Source organism: Pristiophorus japonicus, unplaced genomic scaffold, assembly GCF_044704955.1.
Source record: "Pristiophorus japonicus isolate sPriJap1 unplaced genomic scaffold, sPriJap1.hap1 HAP1_SCAFFOLD_185, whole genome shotgun sequence".
Lineage (NCBI taxonomy): Eukaryota > Metazoa > Chordata > Chondrichthyes > Pristiophoridae > Pristiophorus > Pristiophorus japonicus.
The window spans coordinates 979,604-996,335 of record NW_027251537.1 but is presented as its reverse complement, the minus strand read 5'-3'; the positions used below and the strand labels follow the sequence as shown (position 1 = coordinate 996,335).

At 44.9% G+C, this 16,732-nt stretch overlaps 1 long non-coding RNA gene across 1 annotated transcript; it reads right to left on the bottom strand.

The window, feature by feature from the left end:
* Nucleotides 1–2,032: 2,032 nt before the first annotated feature.
* On the bottom strand, nucleotides 2,033–15,860 carry LOC139243738 (uncharacterized). Its single transcript, XR_011589720.1, has 3 exons — nucleotides 15,527–15,860; nucleotides 13,021–13,109; nucleotides 2,033–2,508 (listed from the first exon to the last, which is right to left on the bottom strand). It is a non-coding gene; the product is annotated as an uncharacterized lncRNA (long non-coding RNA).
* Nucleotides 15,861–16,732: the final 872 nt, after the last annotated feature.

Genomic DNA, 16,732 nt, shown 5'->3' with positions numbered 1-16,732 from the left:
GATTCACGAATCTCAGGATACGCCATAGTAAACCAGGAGAATCAGGTCTTGTAATCTGCCACTTTTGAGACCGCCTATTCTGCTCAACAAGCTGAACTATTCGCACTCACCCGAGCCTGTATCTTGGCAAAGATCTCAAAGTCAATATCTATACCGACTCTAGGTATGCCTTTGGGGTGGCCCATGATTTCGGACAAGTATGGAAAAATAGGGGATTCCTAACCTCACAGGGGAATGAGATATCACATAAACATCTAGTATCTGATTTGTTGCAAGCCCTCATGTTCCCCAAACGCATTGCCATTGTCAAATGTACCGCCCACACTACCGGAAATTCTCTGGTTGATATAGGGAATCGTTGTCCTGACCAAGAGGCCAAACAGGCCTCTCGAGACTAACAGATGGTAGTGCCCAAAATTATGAGTCAGACTAAAAATCCTGCGAAGGATAAGTTAGCCTCGGAAAAACCAATGCCAACCATCCAAGATGTTATAAAAGCAAAGGAGGATGCTCCTGAAAAAGATAAACTGTTGTGGAAATATTATGCATGTACTTATGACAATATTTCTAAACTCTGGACCACTCCCGCGGAACAGACTTGCATGTCTGACAAGTTGGCTCTATGGATTATTGAATGTATGCATTTTGCTACTCATTGTGGTGCAAGGACCACGAGTGACACACTTTTGGCTACTTGGGGGCACCCTAGACTTCAGGCGCTCACCCAGAACATCAGTAGTCGTTGCCTGGTTTGCCAGCAACATAATCCAGGGAAGGGAGTCCCCTGTGATTGGGGTAAAACACCCCTACCCGAAGGTCCCTTTGCGACATTTCAGTTGGACTATATTGAGTTGCAAAACGTTCATTGTTACAAATATGTGTTGGTAATAGTAGATGTGTTTAGCAGATGGATTGAAGCCTACCCTAAATTGGACAATAAGGCTCAAACTGTTGTTAAGGTGTTAATGAGGGAAATTGTTCCTAGATATGAGATCTCAGCTCGACTGATGACCACCTATGTTCTTTCTCTGACTCAGGCTCTGCGACTAGTTCACAACCAGGTTCAAGATACTCACCTCGACCTCCCAGTTTTACACGAATTGTCCCTCGTGGCACCAGGGAAGTATGGATTCGGAAGGGATTAGAGCCACAATGGGAGGGGCCTTTTCAGGTGTTACTCACTACCCCCACTGCAGCCAAGGTTGAGGGGAAAAGTGCCTGGGTTCACCTGCACCACTGCAAGCTCACCACCCGCTAACGAACCTATTTTACTGGTTATTCTAATTCCTGTTTCAGTTCCAGACTTCCTCTTCTCCATAGCTGAACAAGACCGTTGGCATCCAAATTGGAACGTGGACCAGTTTGAACTTTTACCCGTAGTGATAGACAGCCAGCTACTCCAACGGTGACCTGAGAAGAGAGACGGGAAAACTGAACTCTTTTAATCAGCAAAATAATTGGACTATTTATCTGAATCCTGAGCCATAAGATGAAGCTGTCTGTATGCCAAAGTCTGTATAAAGTGTTGATATATGACAGTTTCGGCGCATGGGAGGGGAGACAGAGACGAAAGCTACATGTCTTATGTTTATGCACAAAATGGGAACTTTTCTGGATATTAGGTGTGTTCACATTCCCTATACATTTTAGTCCTGGAATGATCCTAAGTGTTATCATGGAATGATAAAAGGGGGGAATGTGAATGTTTAAAATGTATAGAGACATTGAAGTTGAGAACATGGGAATTGTATAGGGACAGTATAAGCTAACAAAGAATTCATGGAGGAATAGCCATGACATCTCGGACTCGAGACTGCGAAATGTTACAACACTAACGCATATTGAAACAAAACCCACAGCTTGCAGAAAAACCTCAAGATCTTATTAAATCATGTTATTAACTTGAAACATTAACAGAAGGTCTTTGTTTAAAATCAGACCATACTTAGGTCGGCTTATGAGTGGACAAAGGGAAAGAGGGACCAAAAGAGATAGGTTGAACTAGGATGTCACTCTAGTCCTATCTTGTTATCTTTTGCCGAGAATGTATAACTGTTGTCGCTTTACGATGTAACTTCACTTATCCATAGGGAGTGTGTACACTCGATCGAGAATGTATATCCTCTTTCTGATAAGTCTTGCCGGCCGGTAAAATAAAGACTGCTTTGTTCAAAGCACAAGAGGTATTCGACTCAGTAATTTTACTGAACCAGATTGAGGTAAAAGAATCCAGGAATTAAAAGGACGGGGAGTTGAATCGTTTCTCACAATCCCCATATTTACAGGGTTTCTCCCCAGTGTGACTGCACTTGTGTCTCTCCAGTTTGGACGATTGGCTGAAGCCACACACAGAGCATGTGTACCATTTCTCCCCACTGTAAACGGTGCCTTCTGCTTCCATGGTCAAAAGCTGATGATATTCCAGTCCCGATGTATCGAGTGACTGTCAGATCTTGAGGTGATGTTTGGTTTGAACTTCCAGTCTACAAATCCTCCCCTTTTAACATCCTGTAAAGTGAATTTCAAACAGGAGAAGTGAGTGTGAGAGAGAACCCACAAAAACACAAAGGCAGGTTGTGAAATTGAGCTTAATGAGTCTGTTCATTTATGGGGCCGGCACGAGAAAAAAATGACCATGAAAGCTGCTGGATTGTTGTAAAAACACATCTGGGTCAGTACTGTCCTTCGGGGAAGGGAACCCACCTCCCTCGACAGGCCCACATGGGAAACTGTTGGTCCCACTGGGCCCAGAAGTACTGGGGGTGAAACCCAGCAGCTTCTCCCCCTCTCCATCCAGCTCAAACTGATGTAACAAACAGACCACCCACACAGGAGCCCAGTGAGTGACTTCCACATCCAGCGCCCACCTGATACAGAGCGGCTGGGAATTGCTGGACCTGCTGCAAAAATGTAAGTTGTTGTATTCCTGGTGTGGGGGAGGTGCTGGGTCCGGTGGCTCTGAGTCAGGCCCCGAGAGCCACACTCGGTGTTGCCCGGGGACCAAGAGCCGCACTCGGTGTTACCCGGGGACTGAGAGCCGCACTCAGTGTTGCCCGGGGACTGAGAGCCGCACTCGGTGTTGCCCGGGGATTGAGAGCCACACTCAGTGTTGCCCGGGGACTGAGAGCCGCATTCGGTGTTGCCCGGGGATTGAGAGCCACACTTGCTGTTGCCCGGGGACTGAGAGCCACACTCGGTGTTGCCCGGGGACCGAGAGCCACACTCGGTGTTGCCCGGGGACTGAGAGCCACACTCGGTGTTGCCCGGGACTGAGAGCCACACTCGGTGTTGCCCGGGGACTGAGAGCCACACTCGGTTAAAAAGGAGGCAGACAAAAAGCAGGAAACTTTCGACCAGTCAGCCTAACAGCTGTGGTTGGGAAAATGTTGAAGAGTTCATTCTTAAAGAAGCATTAGCACGACATTTGGAAAAACATAATTCGGTCAGGCAGAGTCAGCATGGAATTATGACGGGAAAGTTCAGTTTGACAAATTTGCTTGAATTCTTTGAGCATGTAGCGAACATAGAAACATAGAAAAATAGGTGCAGGAGTAGGCCATTCGGCCCTTCGAGCCTGCACCACCATTCAATATCATGGCTGATCATTCCTTCGGTACCCCTTTCCTGCTATCTCTCCATACCTCTTGATCCCCTTAACCGTAAGAGCCATATCTAACTCCCTCTTGAATATATCCAGTGAACTGGCCTCAACAACTCTCTGCGGCAGGGAATTCCACAGGTTAACAACTCTCTTGAGTGAAGAAGATTCTCCTCATCTCAGTCCTAAATGGCCTACCCCTTATCCTAAATGCAATGATTATTTTCATTTTTGGTGTTATTCAAAACAGGTGGACTTGGAACTTGGAACTTGAAATTCACAGCAAATCAAAACTTTAAAAAATTTGAAGAAAATATGCAATAGTAGCCAACTAAATCAGTTCTCTATTAGGCAATGGCATACGTCATCAAACTCCTTCTCTGCTTATACCATGTTGAAAAAAATTCTGAAAGAAATATTTTTGTCCTCAATTATCAGTCTATTTTTAAACAGTATGCGAAAGTTCTAATTTTATCTCATCTCAAAATCACTAATCCATCATTCAGACCAGGCCTGGACATTTGGAAGAAATGCATTCTTTCTATTTTTGTCTTGTACAATACCAAACCTTCAGGAATTCATTTTTCACATTTGGTCGGTCAGTTTCTCCTCAACACTGTCAGAGGTGCTTTCGATGAATTATGTTCCACTTCACATCATGGGCCAGGGTGGATAAAGTGGGTGTGGTGTATTTGGACTTCCAGAAGGCATTTGCAAGGTGCCACATAAAAGGTTTCTGCACAAGATAAAAGTTCACGGGGCTGGGGGTAATATATTAGCATGGATAGAGGATTGGCTAACTAACAGACAACAGAGAGTCTGGGTAAATGGTTCATTCTCGGGTTGGCAATCAGTAATGAGTGGGGTGCCGCAGGTATCAGTGCTGGGACCCCAACTATTTACAATCTATATTAACGACTTGGAAGAAGGGACCGAGGGGCCACTGTACAGCAAAATTCTAAAAGGACAAAGTGTGTTAAAAAAACAAGCCTGAAGGCTTTGTGTCTTAATGCAGGGAGTATGCGTAATAAGGTGGATGAATTAACTGTGCAAATAGATGTTAACAGATATGATGTGATTGGGATTCCGGAGACGTGGCTCCAGGATGATCAGGGCTGGGAACTCAACATCCATGGGTATGCAACAATTCAGGAAGGATAGAATAAAAGGAAAAGGAGGTGGGGTAGCATTGCTGGTTAAAGAGGAGATTAATGCAATAGTTAGGAAGGACATTTGCTTGGATGATGTGGAATCTATATGGGTAGGGCTGCAGAACACTAAAGGGCAAAAAACGTAAGTGGGAGTTGTGTACAGACCTCCAAACTGTAGTAGTGATGTTGGGGAGGGCATCAAACAGGAAATTAGGGGTGCGTGCAATAAAGGTGCAGCAGTTATAATGGGTGACTATAATATGCATATAGATTGGGCTAACCAAACTGGAAGCAATACGGTGGAGGAGGATTTCCTGGAGTGCATAAGGGATGGTTTTCTAGACCAATATGTCGAGGAGCCAACTAGGGGGGAGGTCATGTTAGACTGGGTGTTGAGTAATGAGAGAGGATTAATTAGCAATCTCGTTGTGCGAGGCCCCTTGGTGGAATTCTGCATTAGGATGGAGAATGCAACCGTTAATTCAGAGACCATGGTCCAGAACTTAAAGAAGGGTAAATTTGAAGGTATGAGGCGTGAATTGACTAGGATAAATTGGCGAATGATACTTAAGGGTTGACTGTGGATGGGCAATGGCAGACATTTAGAGACCGCATGGATGAACTACAACAATTGTACATTCCTATCTGGCGTAAAAATAACAAAAGGGAAGGTGGCTCAACCGTGGCTATCAAGGGAAATCAGGATAGTATTAAAGCCAAGGAAGTGGCAAACAAATTGGCCACAAATAGCAGTGAACCTGGGGACTGGGAGAAATTTAGAACTCAGCAGAGGAGGGTCAAAGGGTTTGATTAGGGCAGGGAAAATGGAGTACGAGAAGAAGCTTGCAGGGAACATTAAGACTACTGCAAAAGTTTCGATAGATATGGAAAGAGAAAAAGGTTAATAAAGCCAAACGTAGGTCCCCTGCAGTCAGAATCAGGGGAAGTCATAACAGAGTACAAAGAAATGGCAGACCAATTGAACAAGTACTTGGTTCGGTATTCATGAAGGAGGACACAAACATCCTTCCGGATATAAAAGGGGTCAGAGGGTCTAGTAAGAAGGAGGAACTGAGGGAAAGCCTTATTAGTCGGGAAATTGTGTTAGAAAAATTGATGGGATTGAAGGCCGATAAATCCCCAGGGCCTGATTGACTGCATCCCAGAGTACTTAAGGAGGTGGCCCTGGAAATAGCGGATGCATTGACAGTTATTTTCCAACATTCCATAGACTCTGGATCAGTTCCTATCGAATGGAGGGTAGCCAATGTAACCCCACTTTTTAAAAAAGGAGGGAGGGAGAAAACAGGGAATTATAGACAGGTCAGCCTGACCTCAGTATTGGGTAAAATGATGGAATCAATTATTAAGGATGTCATAGCAGCGCATTTGGAAAGAGGTGACATGATAGGTCCAAGTCAGCATCGATTTGTGAAAGGGAAATAATGCTTGACAAATCTTGTGGAATTTTTTGAGGATGTTTCCAGTAGAGTGGACAAGGGAGAACCAGTTGAGGTGGTATATTTGGACTTTCAGAAGGCTTTCGACAAGGTCGCACACAAGAGATTAATGTGCAAAGTTAAAGCACGTGGGATTGGGGGTAGTGTGCTGACATGGATTGAGAACTGGTTGTCAGACAGGAAGTAAATATTAGGAGTAAATGGGTACTTTTCGGAGTGGCAGGCAGTGACTAGTGGGGTACCGCAAGGTTCTGTGCTGGGGCCCCAGCTGTTTACACTGTACATTAATGATTTAGACGAGGGGATTAAATGTAGTATCTCCAAATTTGCGGATGACACTAAGTTGGGTGGCAGTGTGAGCTGCGAGGAGGATGCTTTGAGGCTGCAGAGTGACTTGGATAGGTTAGGTGTGTGGGCAAATGCATGGCAGATGAAGTATAATGTGGATAAATGTGAGATTATCCACTTTGGTGGTAAAAACAGAGAGACAGACTATTATCTGAATGGTGACAGTTTAGGAAAAGTGGAGGTGCAAGGAGACCTTGGTGTCATGGTACATCAGTCAATGAAGGTTTGCATGCAGGTGCAGCAGGCGGTTAAGAAAGCAAATGGCATGTTGGCCTTCATAGCGAGGAGATTTGAGTACAAGGGCAGGGAGGTGTTGCTACAATTGTACAGTGCCTTGGTGAGGCCACACCTGGAGTATTTTGTACAGTTTTGGTCTCCTAACTTGAGGAAGGACATTCTTGCTATTGAGGGAGTGCAGCGAAGGTTCACCAGACTGATTCCCGGGATGGCGGGACTGACCTATCAAGAAAGATTGGATCAACTGGGCTTGTATTCACTGGGGTTCAGAAGAATGAGAGGGGACCTCATAGAAATGTTTAAAATTCTGATGGGTTCAGACAGGTTAGATTCAGGAAGAATGTTCCCAATGTTGGGGAAGTCCAGAACCAGGGGTCACAGTCTAAGGATAAGGGGTAAGCCATTTAGGAACGAGATGAGGAGAAACTTCTTCACCCAGAGAGTGGTGAACCTGTGAAATTCTCTCCCACAGAAAGTTATTGAGGCCAGTTCACAAAATATATTCAAAAAGGAGTTAGATGAAGTCTTTACTACGAAGGGAATCAGGGGGTATGTCGAGAAAGCAGGAATGGGGTACTGAAGTAGCATGTTCAGCCTTGAACTCATTGAATGGTGGTGCAGGCTTTAAGGGCCGAATGGCCTACTCCTGCACCTATTTTCTATGATTCTATGTAATGTAGCCAAGTTTTCTGACGATACAAAGATGGGAGCAAAAGCAATGTGTGAGGAGGACACAAAAAATCTGCAAAAGGACACAGATAGGCTCAGTAAGTGGGCAATAATTTGGCAGATGGAGTATAATGTTGGAAAGTGTGAAGTGATGCACGATGGCAGAAAAAAAATCAAAGAACAAGTTATTATTTGAATGGAGAAAGATTGCAAAGTGCTGCAGTCCAACGGGACTTGGGGGTACTTGTGCATGAAACACAAAAGGTTAGAATGCAGGTACAGCACGTGATCAGGAAGACCAATGCAATCTTGGCCTTTATTGCAAAGGGGCTGGAGTATAAAAGCAGGGAGGTCTTGCTACAGTTACACAGGGTATTGGTCAGGCCACACCTGGAATACTGCGTGCAGTTTTGGTTTCCATATTCATGAAAGGATATACTTGCTTTGAGGAAGTTGAGAGAAGATTCAGTTGGTTGATTCCAGAGATGAGGGGTTGACTTATGAGAAAATGTTGAGGAGGTTGGGCCTCTACTCATTGAATTCAGAAGAATGGATGAGAGATGAATTATCGAAACGTATAAGATTATGAGGGGGCTTGAAAACGTAGTCGCAGAGAGGATGTTTTTACTGATATGGGAGACTAGAACTAGGGGGCATAATCTTAGAATAAGGGCCCCCCCATTTTAAAAATGAGAGGAGGAGGAATTTTTTCTCTGAGGGTTGTAAACCTGTGAAATTTGCTGCCTCAGAGAGCTGTGTAAGCTGGGACATTGAATATATTTAAGAAAGAGATAGACAGTGTCTTAACCGATAAGGGAATAAGGGGTTAGGGGAACGGGCAGGGAAGTGAAGCTGAGTCCATGATCGGATCAGACATGATTGTCTTAAATGGCAGAGCACATTCGAGGGGCCCTATGGCCTACTCCTGCTCCTATTTCTAATGTTCTTATTTTCTTATATAGTGGGTGTCTGGTATGGAAGTGTGGATTTGACTCTATCTGTCTACCTCTGGTATGTGAATGAGGGTTTTACTCTATGTTAGTTTCTGATACGAGAGGTGGATTTTATCCTGTACATGTCAAATTCTGGTCATTGCCTGTGGGTTTCATTCTGTATCAAAAAGGGCCACATTACAACATAATTCTAAAAGGACAAAGAGGGTTAAAAAAACAAGCCTGAAGGATCTGAGTCTCAAAGCGAGAAGCATTTGTAATAAGGTGGATGAATTAACTGCGCAGATAGCTGTTAACGGATATAATGTAATTGGGATTACAGAGACATGGCTTCAGAGTAACCAAAGCTGGGAATATAACATCCAGGAGTATTCAATAATCAGGAAGAATAGCCAGAAAGGAAAAGGAGGTGGGGTAGCGTTCATGGTTAAAGAGGAGGTTAATGCAATAGTAAGGAAGGACATTAGCTGGGATGATGTGGAATCTATATGGGTAGAGCTGCGAAACATCGAAGGGCAGAAAACGTTAGTTGGTGTTGTGTACAGACCACCAAACAGTAGTAGGGAGGTTGGGGATGGAAATTAAGGACACGTGGAATAAGGGTACAGCAGTTATCATGGGTGACTTTAACCTACATATTGATTGGGCTAACCAAACTTGTAGCAATACTGTGGTGGAAAATTTCCTAGAGTGTATAAGGGATGGTTTTCTAGACCAATATGTCGAGGAACCTATGAGAGAGCAGGCCATCCTAGACTGGGTTTTGTGTAACGAGAGAGGATTAATTAGCAATCTGGTCTTGCATGGCTCCTTGGGGAAGAGTGACCATAATATGGCAGAATTCGTCATTAAGATGGAGAGCAACCCAGTTAACTCAGAGACTAGGGTCCTGAACTTAAAGGAAACTTCGATGGTATGAGACGTGATTTGGATAGGATAAACTGGCGAATGATACTTAAAGGGTTGACGGTGGATAGGCAATGGCAGATATTTAAAGATCACTTGGATGAATTACAACTATTGTATATCCCTGTCTGGCGTAAAAAATAAAACTGGAACGGTGGCTCAACCATGGCTAACAAGGGAAATTAGGGACAGTGTTAAATCCAAGGAAGAGGCATAGAAATTGGCCTGAAAAAGCAGCAAACCTAAGGACTGGGAGAAATTTAAGAATTCAGCAGAGGAGGAATAAGGGTGTAATTAGGAGGGGGAAAATAGAATATGAGAGTAAGCTTGCAGGGAACATAAAAACTGACTGCAAAAGCTTCTATAGATATGTGAAGAGAAAAAGATTGATGAAGTCTAATGTCGGCCCCTTGCAGTCAGAATCAGGCGAATTCATAATGGGGAACAAGGAAATGGCAGACCAACTGAACAAATACTTTGGTTCTGTCTTCAGTAAGGAAGACACGAATAACCTCCCAAAAATACTAGGGGACCGAGGGTCTAGCGGGAAGGAGGAACTGAGGGAAATCCTTATTAGTCAGGAAAAGCTTGTAGGGAAACTGATGGGATTGAAGGCCAATAAATCCCCAGGGTCTGACAGTCTGCATCCCAGAGTAGTTAAAGAAGTGGCCCTAGAAATAATGGATGCACTGGTGGTCATTTTTCAAAATTCCATGGAATCTGGATCAGTTACTATGGATTGGAGGGTAGCTAATGTAACCCCACTTTTTAAAAAAGGAGGGAGAGAGAAAACAGGGAATTATAGACCGGTTAGTCTGACATCAGTGGTGGGGAAAATGCTGGAATCAATTATTAAAGATGTAATAGCAGAGCATTTGGAAAGCAGTGACAGGATCGGTCCAAGTCAGCATGGATTTATGAAAGGGAAATCATGCTTGACAAATCTTCTAGAGGTTTTTGAGGATGTAACTAGTAGAGTGGATAAGGGAGAACCCGTGGATTTGGTGTATTTGGAATTTCAAAAGGCTTTTGACAAGATCCCACACCAGAGATTAGTGTGCAAAATTAAAGCACATGGTATTGGGGGTAATGTACTGACGTGGAGGCAGAACTGGTTGGCAGACAGGACGCAAAGAGTGAGAATAAACAGATCCTTTTCAGAATGGCAGGCAGTGACTAGTGGGGTGCCACAAGGTTCAGTGCTGGGACCCCAGCTATTTACAATATATATTAATGATTTAGACGATGGAATTGAAAGTAATATCTCCAAGTTTGCAGATGACACGAAGCTGGGTGGCAGTGTGAGCTGTGAGGAGGATGCGAAGAGGCTGCAGGGTGAATTGGACAGGTTAGGTGAGTGGGCAATTGCATGGCAGATGCAGGAAAATGTGGATAAATGTGAGGTTATTCACTTTGGTGGCAAAAACAGGAAGGCAGATTATTACCTGAATGGTGACAGATTAGTAAAAGGGGAGGTTCAAAGATACCTGGGTGTCATGGTACATCAGTCACTGAAGGTAGGCATGCAGGTCCAGCAGGCAGTAAAGAAAGCAACTGGCATGCTGGCCTTCATAGCGAGAGGATTTGAGTGTAGGAGCAGGGAGGTGTTACTGCAGTTGTGCAGGGCCTTGGTGAGACCACACGTTGAGTATGATGTGCAGTTTTGGTCTCTTAATCTGAGCAAGGACGTGCTTGCTATTGAGGGAGTGCAGTGAAGGTTCACCAGACTAATTTCCGGCATGGCAGGACTGACATATGAAGAAAGACTGGATCGGCTAGGCTTACACTCACTGGAATTTAGAAGAATGAGAGGGGATCTCATAGAAACATATAAAATGATGACAGGACTGGACAGGTTAGATGCAGGAAGAATGTTCCTGATGTTGGGAAAGTCCAGAACCAGGGGTCACAGTCTAAGGATAAGGGGTAAGTCATGTCGGACTGAAATGAGGAGAAACTTTTTCACCCAGAGAGTGGTAAACCTGTGCAATTCTCTATCACAGAAAGTTGTGGAGTCCAGTTCGTTGGATATATTCAAGAGGGAGTTAGATGTGGCCCTGAGGGCTAAGGGGATCAAGGGATAGGGAGAGAAAGCGGGAGTGGGGTATTGAAGTTGCATGATCAACCATGATTATATTGAATGGCGGTGCAGGCTCGAAGGGCCAAATGGCCTGCTCCTGCACCTATTTTCTATGTTTCTTTCCATTCTTGGTGTGTGATGTGTATTTTGTGCTGTATCTATCCATCTGTTATGTGAATGTGAGCTCTACTCCATACCCGTCATTCTCCAGTATGTTAGTATTGTTTTACTGTGTACCACCAATTCCTGATCGAGTATTCGTTTTTCTTTCTAACTGTCAATTTGTGTTATGGAGGTGAGTGTTTATGCTGAATCTGTCGGTCTCTGGTAAATGAGTCTGAGTTTTACTCTATATCTATCTGTCTCTGCTATGAGTGTGGTCCTTTCTCTGTATCTCTCCATTTCTGTTATGGGAATCTGGGTTTTATTCTGTACCTGTCACGTTCTGACATGTGATTGTGGGCCTCACTCTATAACTGCCAGTTTCTGCTTAATTGTGAGTGGGCTTTCCTTTGTCCCTGTCAGTTTCTGGAATGAAAGATAGATCTTTACCCTGTACCTGTCAATTACTGGAACGTGAGTCTGGGCATGTCACTGCATGTCAATTTGTGTTATGGGAATATGGATTGTAATATGTCAGCCTCTGATATGTGAGTGTGGGTTTTATACTGTATCACTCAGTCGCTCATATGTGAGTGTGGGTTTTATACCGTATCACTCAGTCTCTGATATTCAAGTGTGTGTATTTTTCTGTAACTGTCAGGTTTTGTTGTGTGTTCAGGTATAATCTGTGCTTCTCAGTTTCTGCTATGTTCGACTGTACCTATTTGTTCCTGCTACTTGATTGTGTTTTAGACAGTACCTGTCAGTTCCTGCTATGTGAGTGTGGAATTTACTATGTATCAGCTAGTCTCTAGTGTGAGAACGTGAGAATTAATTTTAATTTTAACCTGTTTTTCTCTGATATGTGAAAAAAAATTTTGCCTTCTCTGTGTCATTTTTTCTGATGTGTGTGTGTGGCTTTTACTCTGCCCCGATCAGTTTCTGAGATGCAAGTAACAATTTTACTTACTGCCTTTCAGTTTTCCGACGTGTGCACATGGGATTTACACTTTACCTGTCACTCTCTGGTATGCAAGTGGGAATTTTATTCTGTTACTGTCACTTTCATATATGTGGGTGTGTGTATCTGTCAGTCTATGCTACGGGAATGTGGGTTTTATTCTGCACCTGTCATCTTCTGGTATGTTCGGGGGGTTTAAATACTGAATCCGTCAGATTTTGAAACATGAATATGGCTTTTGCTCTGTAACCATCAGCTTCTGATATGCGAGTGTGGTTTATACATTCCATTGGACATTTTTTCTGATAGATGATTGTCTTTTATTCTCTACCTGCCAGTTTCTGGCAACTGAGTGTGTGTGTTTAATGTACCTGTCAGTGTGATCTGTTTCAATGGTGAAACAGCATGTGATTCTACTGCTCCATGTGGCTGTAAGATTTACAATGTAACTCTGCCACTTCGGATCACTGTGGGACTGACAGCTTCTGCTGTTTGTGACAATAGGATTGAGGCCAGTTCTGAGTCTCTGCGCTCTGTGAGTGATCATCTATTTACTGTGTGTGAGAAGGAGCTGCCTGCACTGTTCCTTGTGTTCCGGGTGGAGGAAAGCTCACATTTGTTCTGGCTGGTTGAAGAATTTTGCTCTGAGAATAATAATACGAGAACATTATTAGTTCCAAGAGATGGATGCGGGGGAGAATATGAGGGAGCGACAATGTATCTCTCAACCACCAGCAACATGGTTCTGGAGAACTCAGCTCACCGAAACAATATAATTGGTCTTTAAAATATCTTCTCCCACACTCCTCTCCTGGTGCCTGCAATAGATGCACTTTGCGAAACTCCCCACATCCTCACTGACAGGTGTGTTTCCACTGCTCACTGCCCAAGAACTACAGACACGGTGAGATTGGAACTGAATCAGGAACATTCACGACTGATTTGGGGAAAGAAAGCAGCAATGATTTGAAAGAGCGAGGTGGTTTACTTTCTCTGTTACCTTGCAATGTCCACACGCAGCCCGAGAATGGCCTTTCCCTTCCCCCACTCACACCATGTTCCGGAACTAGTTCCTGATCCACTCTGCCCCTTACACACAGCCCCCGAGGGAACTAAACCAGGAACGTTCACTCCTGGTTTGGAGAGAGAAAGCAGCAGCTTGTAAACAGCAGATTCTGCCCATTCTGTCTCCCTTACCCTGGTCACACACTGTCCACACACAGCCCGAGAATGGCCTCTCCCTTCCCCCACTCACACCACGCACTGACACTGATTCTTGGTCCACTCTGCTTCTTACACACAGCCCCCGACTCCCCCTGAACTCCCCCCGGACTCAATGCCGATCTCTGAGCCAATCTGCGGACAAACTCCCAAAGTGCTGCGCTGCTGTAAGGAGGCTGCTGCTCGCTGCCTTATCCTGGGGCCGCGGTGCCTCCATTCCTGGCTGTTTTAAACCATCTTCTTCTACTCACTGAGTGAATGGCGATCACAGGCAGGGCTGGGGGAGGGGAGGGCACATGTGCTATTCTGCTCACTGGGAATGACACAGAGGGTGGGGCTGAATCGCGCATGCGCAGCTCTCTGCAATAATTCAACCTGTAAAAATCAAATTGCACTTTTCCCACTTTACTTTTATCAGAATCTGAGCAAAGGAACTGGGCCTGGGGGGAAAGGACAGAGAATGATTAAAGCTGCAAGCTTTGTCCCTTGGAGATGCTCAATTTGGGATCATTCCGTGCAGGGTGTTTCTCTCCATGAGCCCATCTTCACAAAGCAATTCTGCAGAAACATCAGAGGGACGAGGGAGTGGGAGTGTTTGCTGGGACCGTGCCGGAGTTAATATCTGACAGAAACAGTCCAAGATTAGTTTAATTACAGTAGAACACTCAGTCACTGAGAGTAATACCAAAGTGGATAATCAAGGGGCTATAGTGAGGGAAGAATTTAATACAATAACGATTCATAATGAAGTAGTACTCGGTAAAATAATGGGACTAAAGTCAGACAAGTCACCTTGCCCTGATGGTTTACATCGTAGGATCTTAAGAGAAGTGGCTGCAGAGATAGTGGACACATTAGTTGTAATCTACCAAAATTCCCTGGATTCTGGGGCGGTCCCAACAGATTGGAAAACCGAAAATGTAATGCCTATATTTAAAAAAGGAGGCAGACAAAAAGCAGGAAACTAAAGACCAGTTAGCGTAACATCTGTCATTGGGAAAGTGCTGGAGACCATTATTAAGGAAGCAGTAGTGAGACATTTGGAAAAGCTTGATTCAATCAAGCAGAGTCAGTATGGCTTTACGAAAGGTAAATCACGTTTGACAAATTTGCTGGAGTTCTTTGAGGATATAATGAGTAGGATGGATAAGGCGGAACCAGTGGATGTGGTGTATTTAGATTCCCAGAAGGCATTTGATAAGGTGGGACATAAAAGGTTACTGCACAAGATAAAAGCTCACTGGGTTGGGAGCAGTATATTAGCATGGATAGAGGATAGGCTAACTAACAGAAAACAGAGAGTCGGGATAAATGGGTCATTTTCTGGTTGGCAAATGGTGACTAGTGGGGTGCCGCAGGAATCGGTGCTAGGTCCTCAACTATTTAAAATCTATATTAATGACTTGGATAAAAGAACCAAGTGTAATATAGCCAAGTTTGCTGATGATACAAAGATGGGTGGGAAAGCAAATTGAGGACAAAAAAAATTTGCAAAGGGATATAGACAGGGTAAATGAGTGGGCAAAAATTTGTCACATGGAGTATAATATGGGAAAATGTGAGGTTATCCACGTTGGCAGAAATAATAGAAAAGCAAATTATAATTTAAATGGAGAAAAATTGCAAAGTGCTACGCAGGACAGAGAGACCTGAGGGTGTTTGTGCATAAAACACAAAAAGTTAGTATGCAGGTTCAGGAAGTAGTCAGGAAGGTAAATGTAATGTTGGCCTTTATTGTCAGGGGGATAGAATAAAAAGCAGAGAAGTCCTGCTCCAAGTGACCAGGGTATTGGTGGGACCACACCTGGAATACTGTGTGTTTAAGGAAGGATATACTTACACTGGAGGCTGTTCAGAGGTTGATTCCGGCGAGGAGGGGATTCTCTGATGAGGACAGGTTGAGCAGGTTGGGACGATACACTTTGGAGATCAGAACAATGAGAGAAATCCGAGGTGTGAGAATAAAATAACTCAGCTCTTACTTTACCAAGATGGCAGCGCATGCGCTTTGCTGCTCACTGAACCAAGATGGCGGAGGACTGACCCTGCCTTCCTGTACAAAGATGGCCGCCGTTACCCGGGGCCTGTGACCGGGAGAAAGCCTCGAGGCTGCAGCCGCCGATATTCCGGTTATTATTCCGGGCTTCCGGCGGGCACCAGGTGTTTCTGAAGCCTCCCCGGCTCCCCGCTGGTCCTTTACTCCCCTCCGCCACGCGGAGTAGGAGCTGTTTGGCGGAACACATTTCACCACAGCCGCTCCGCCATTACACGCACCGCGCATGCTCCAAATACAGCCAGGTCCCGCGCCTGCGCACTGATCCCTGTAGTCTGGGCTCGGCACATTCTCCATCGCGGGGAATGCTGGGTAAATACCCAAGACCACCTCAGTGACTGGGACAGGATTTACTGGGCCCCCATTGGGCACTGAACATGTTCATTCTGGCCCTCAGTCATTGTTCCTGCTGCTCTGTATAACCCTGTCCCTGAGCTGGACAGTAATGTTCTGTCTCAGGATTGTTTCAAACACCCTGTGTCCAATATTGGATTTCTCCATAACCATCATCATCATCACAGGCCTTGAAGCGAGGATGATTTCTTTCCACACCAAAAAAGACTAAGTTCACAGGTGTTTTAATGAAGGACCTAATATTGCAGATCCCGAGCTACATTTTGAAGGGTGGAAGCTGTCTGTGCTTGAATTGTTTTAACGTGCGGTGGCCGTTGCACACGAGGCACCACACTGGCTTGACAGAGCTCGGTCTTGGTCCAGTGGCAAGGATTACCCCAGACGACTGGAGACCAGCTGTGCTGCACGGACTGAGCACACATATACCAGTTTGGGCTGGCCCGTGCTGCCCCTAGGCCCTTGCCCCTTCTGGGCCCCAGTCTCATGCCTCTCCTGGGCCCCAGTCACGTCCTTCTATAATCTCTTGCTGCTCCTTCGCCCCTCCTGCTGTGCCTGCCCACACTGCAATTAGCGACGTGACGTTGCAGCCGTCACCATCCTACAATGGAATGCCACCGCCGCACCCTGCTCCCTCTGATT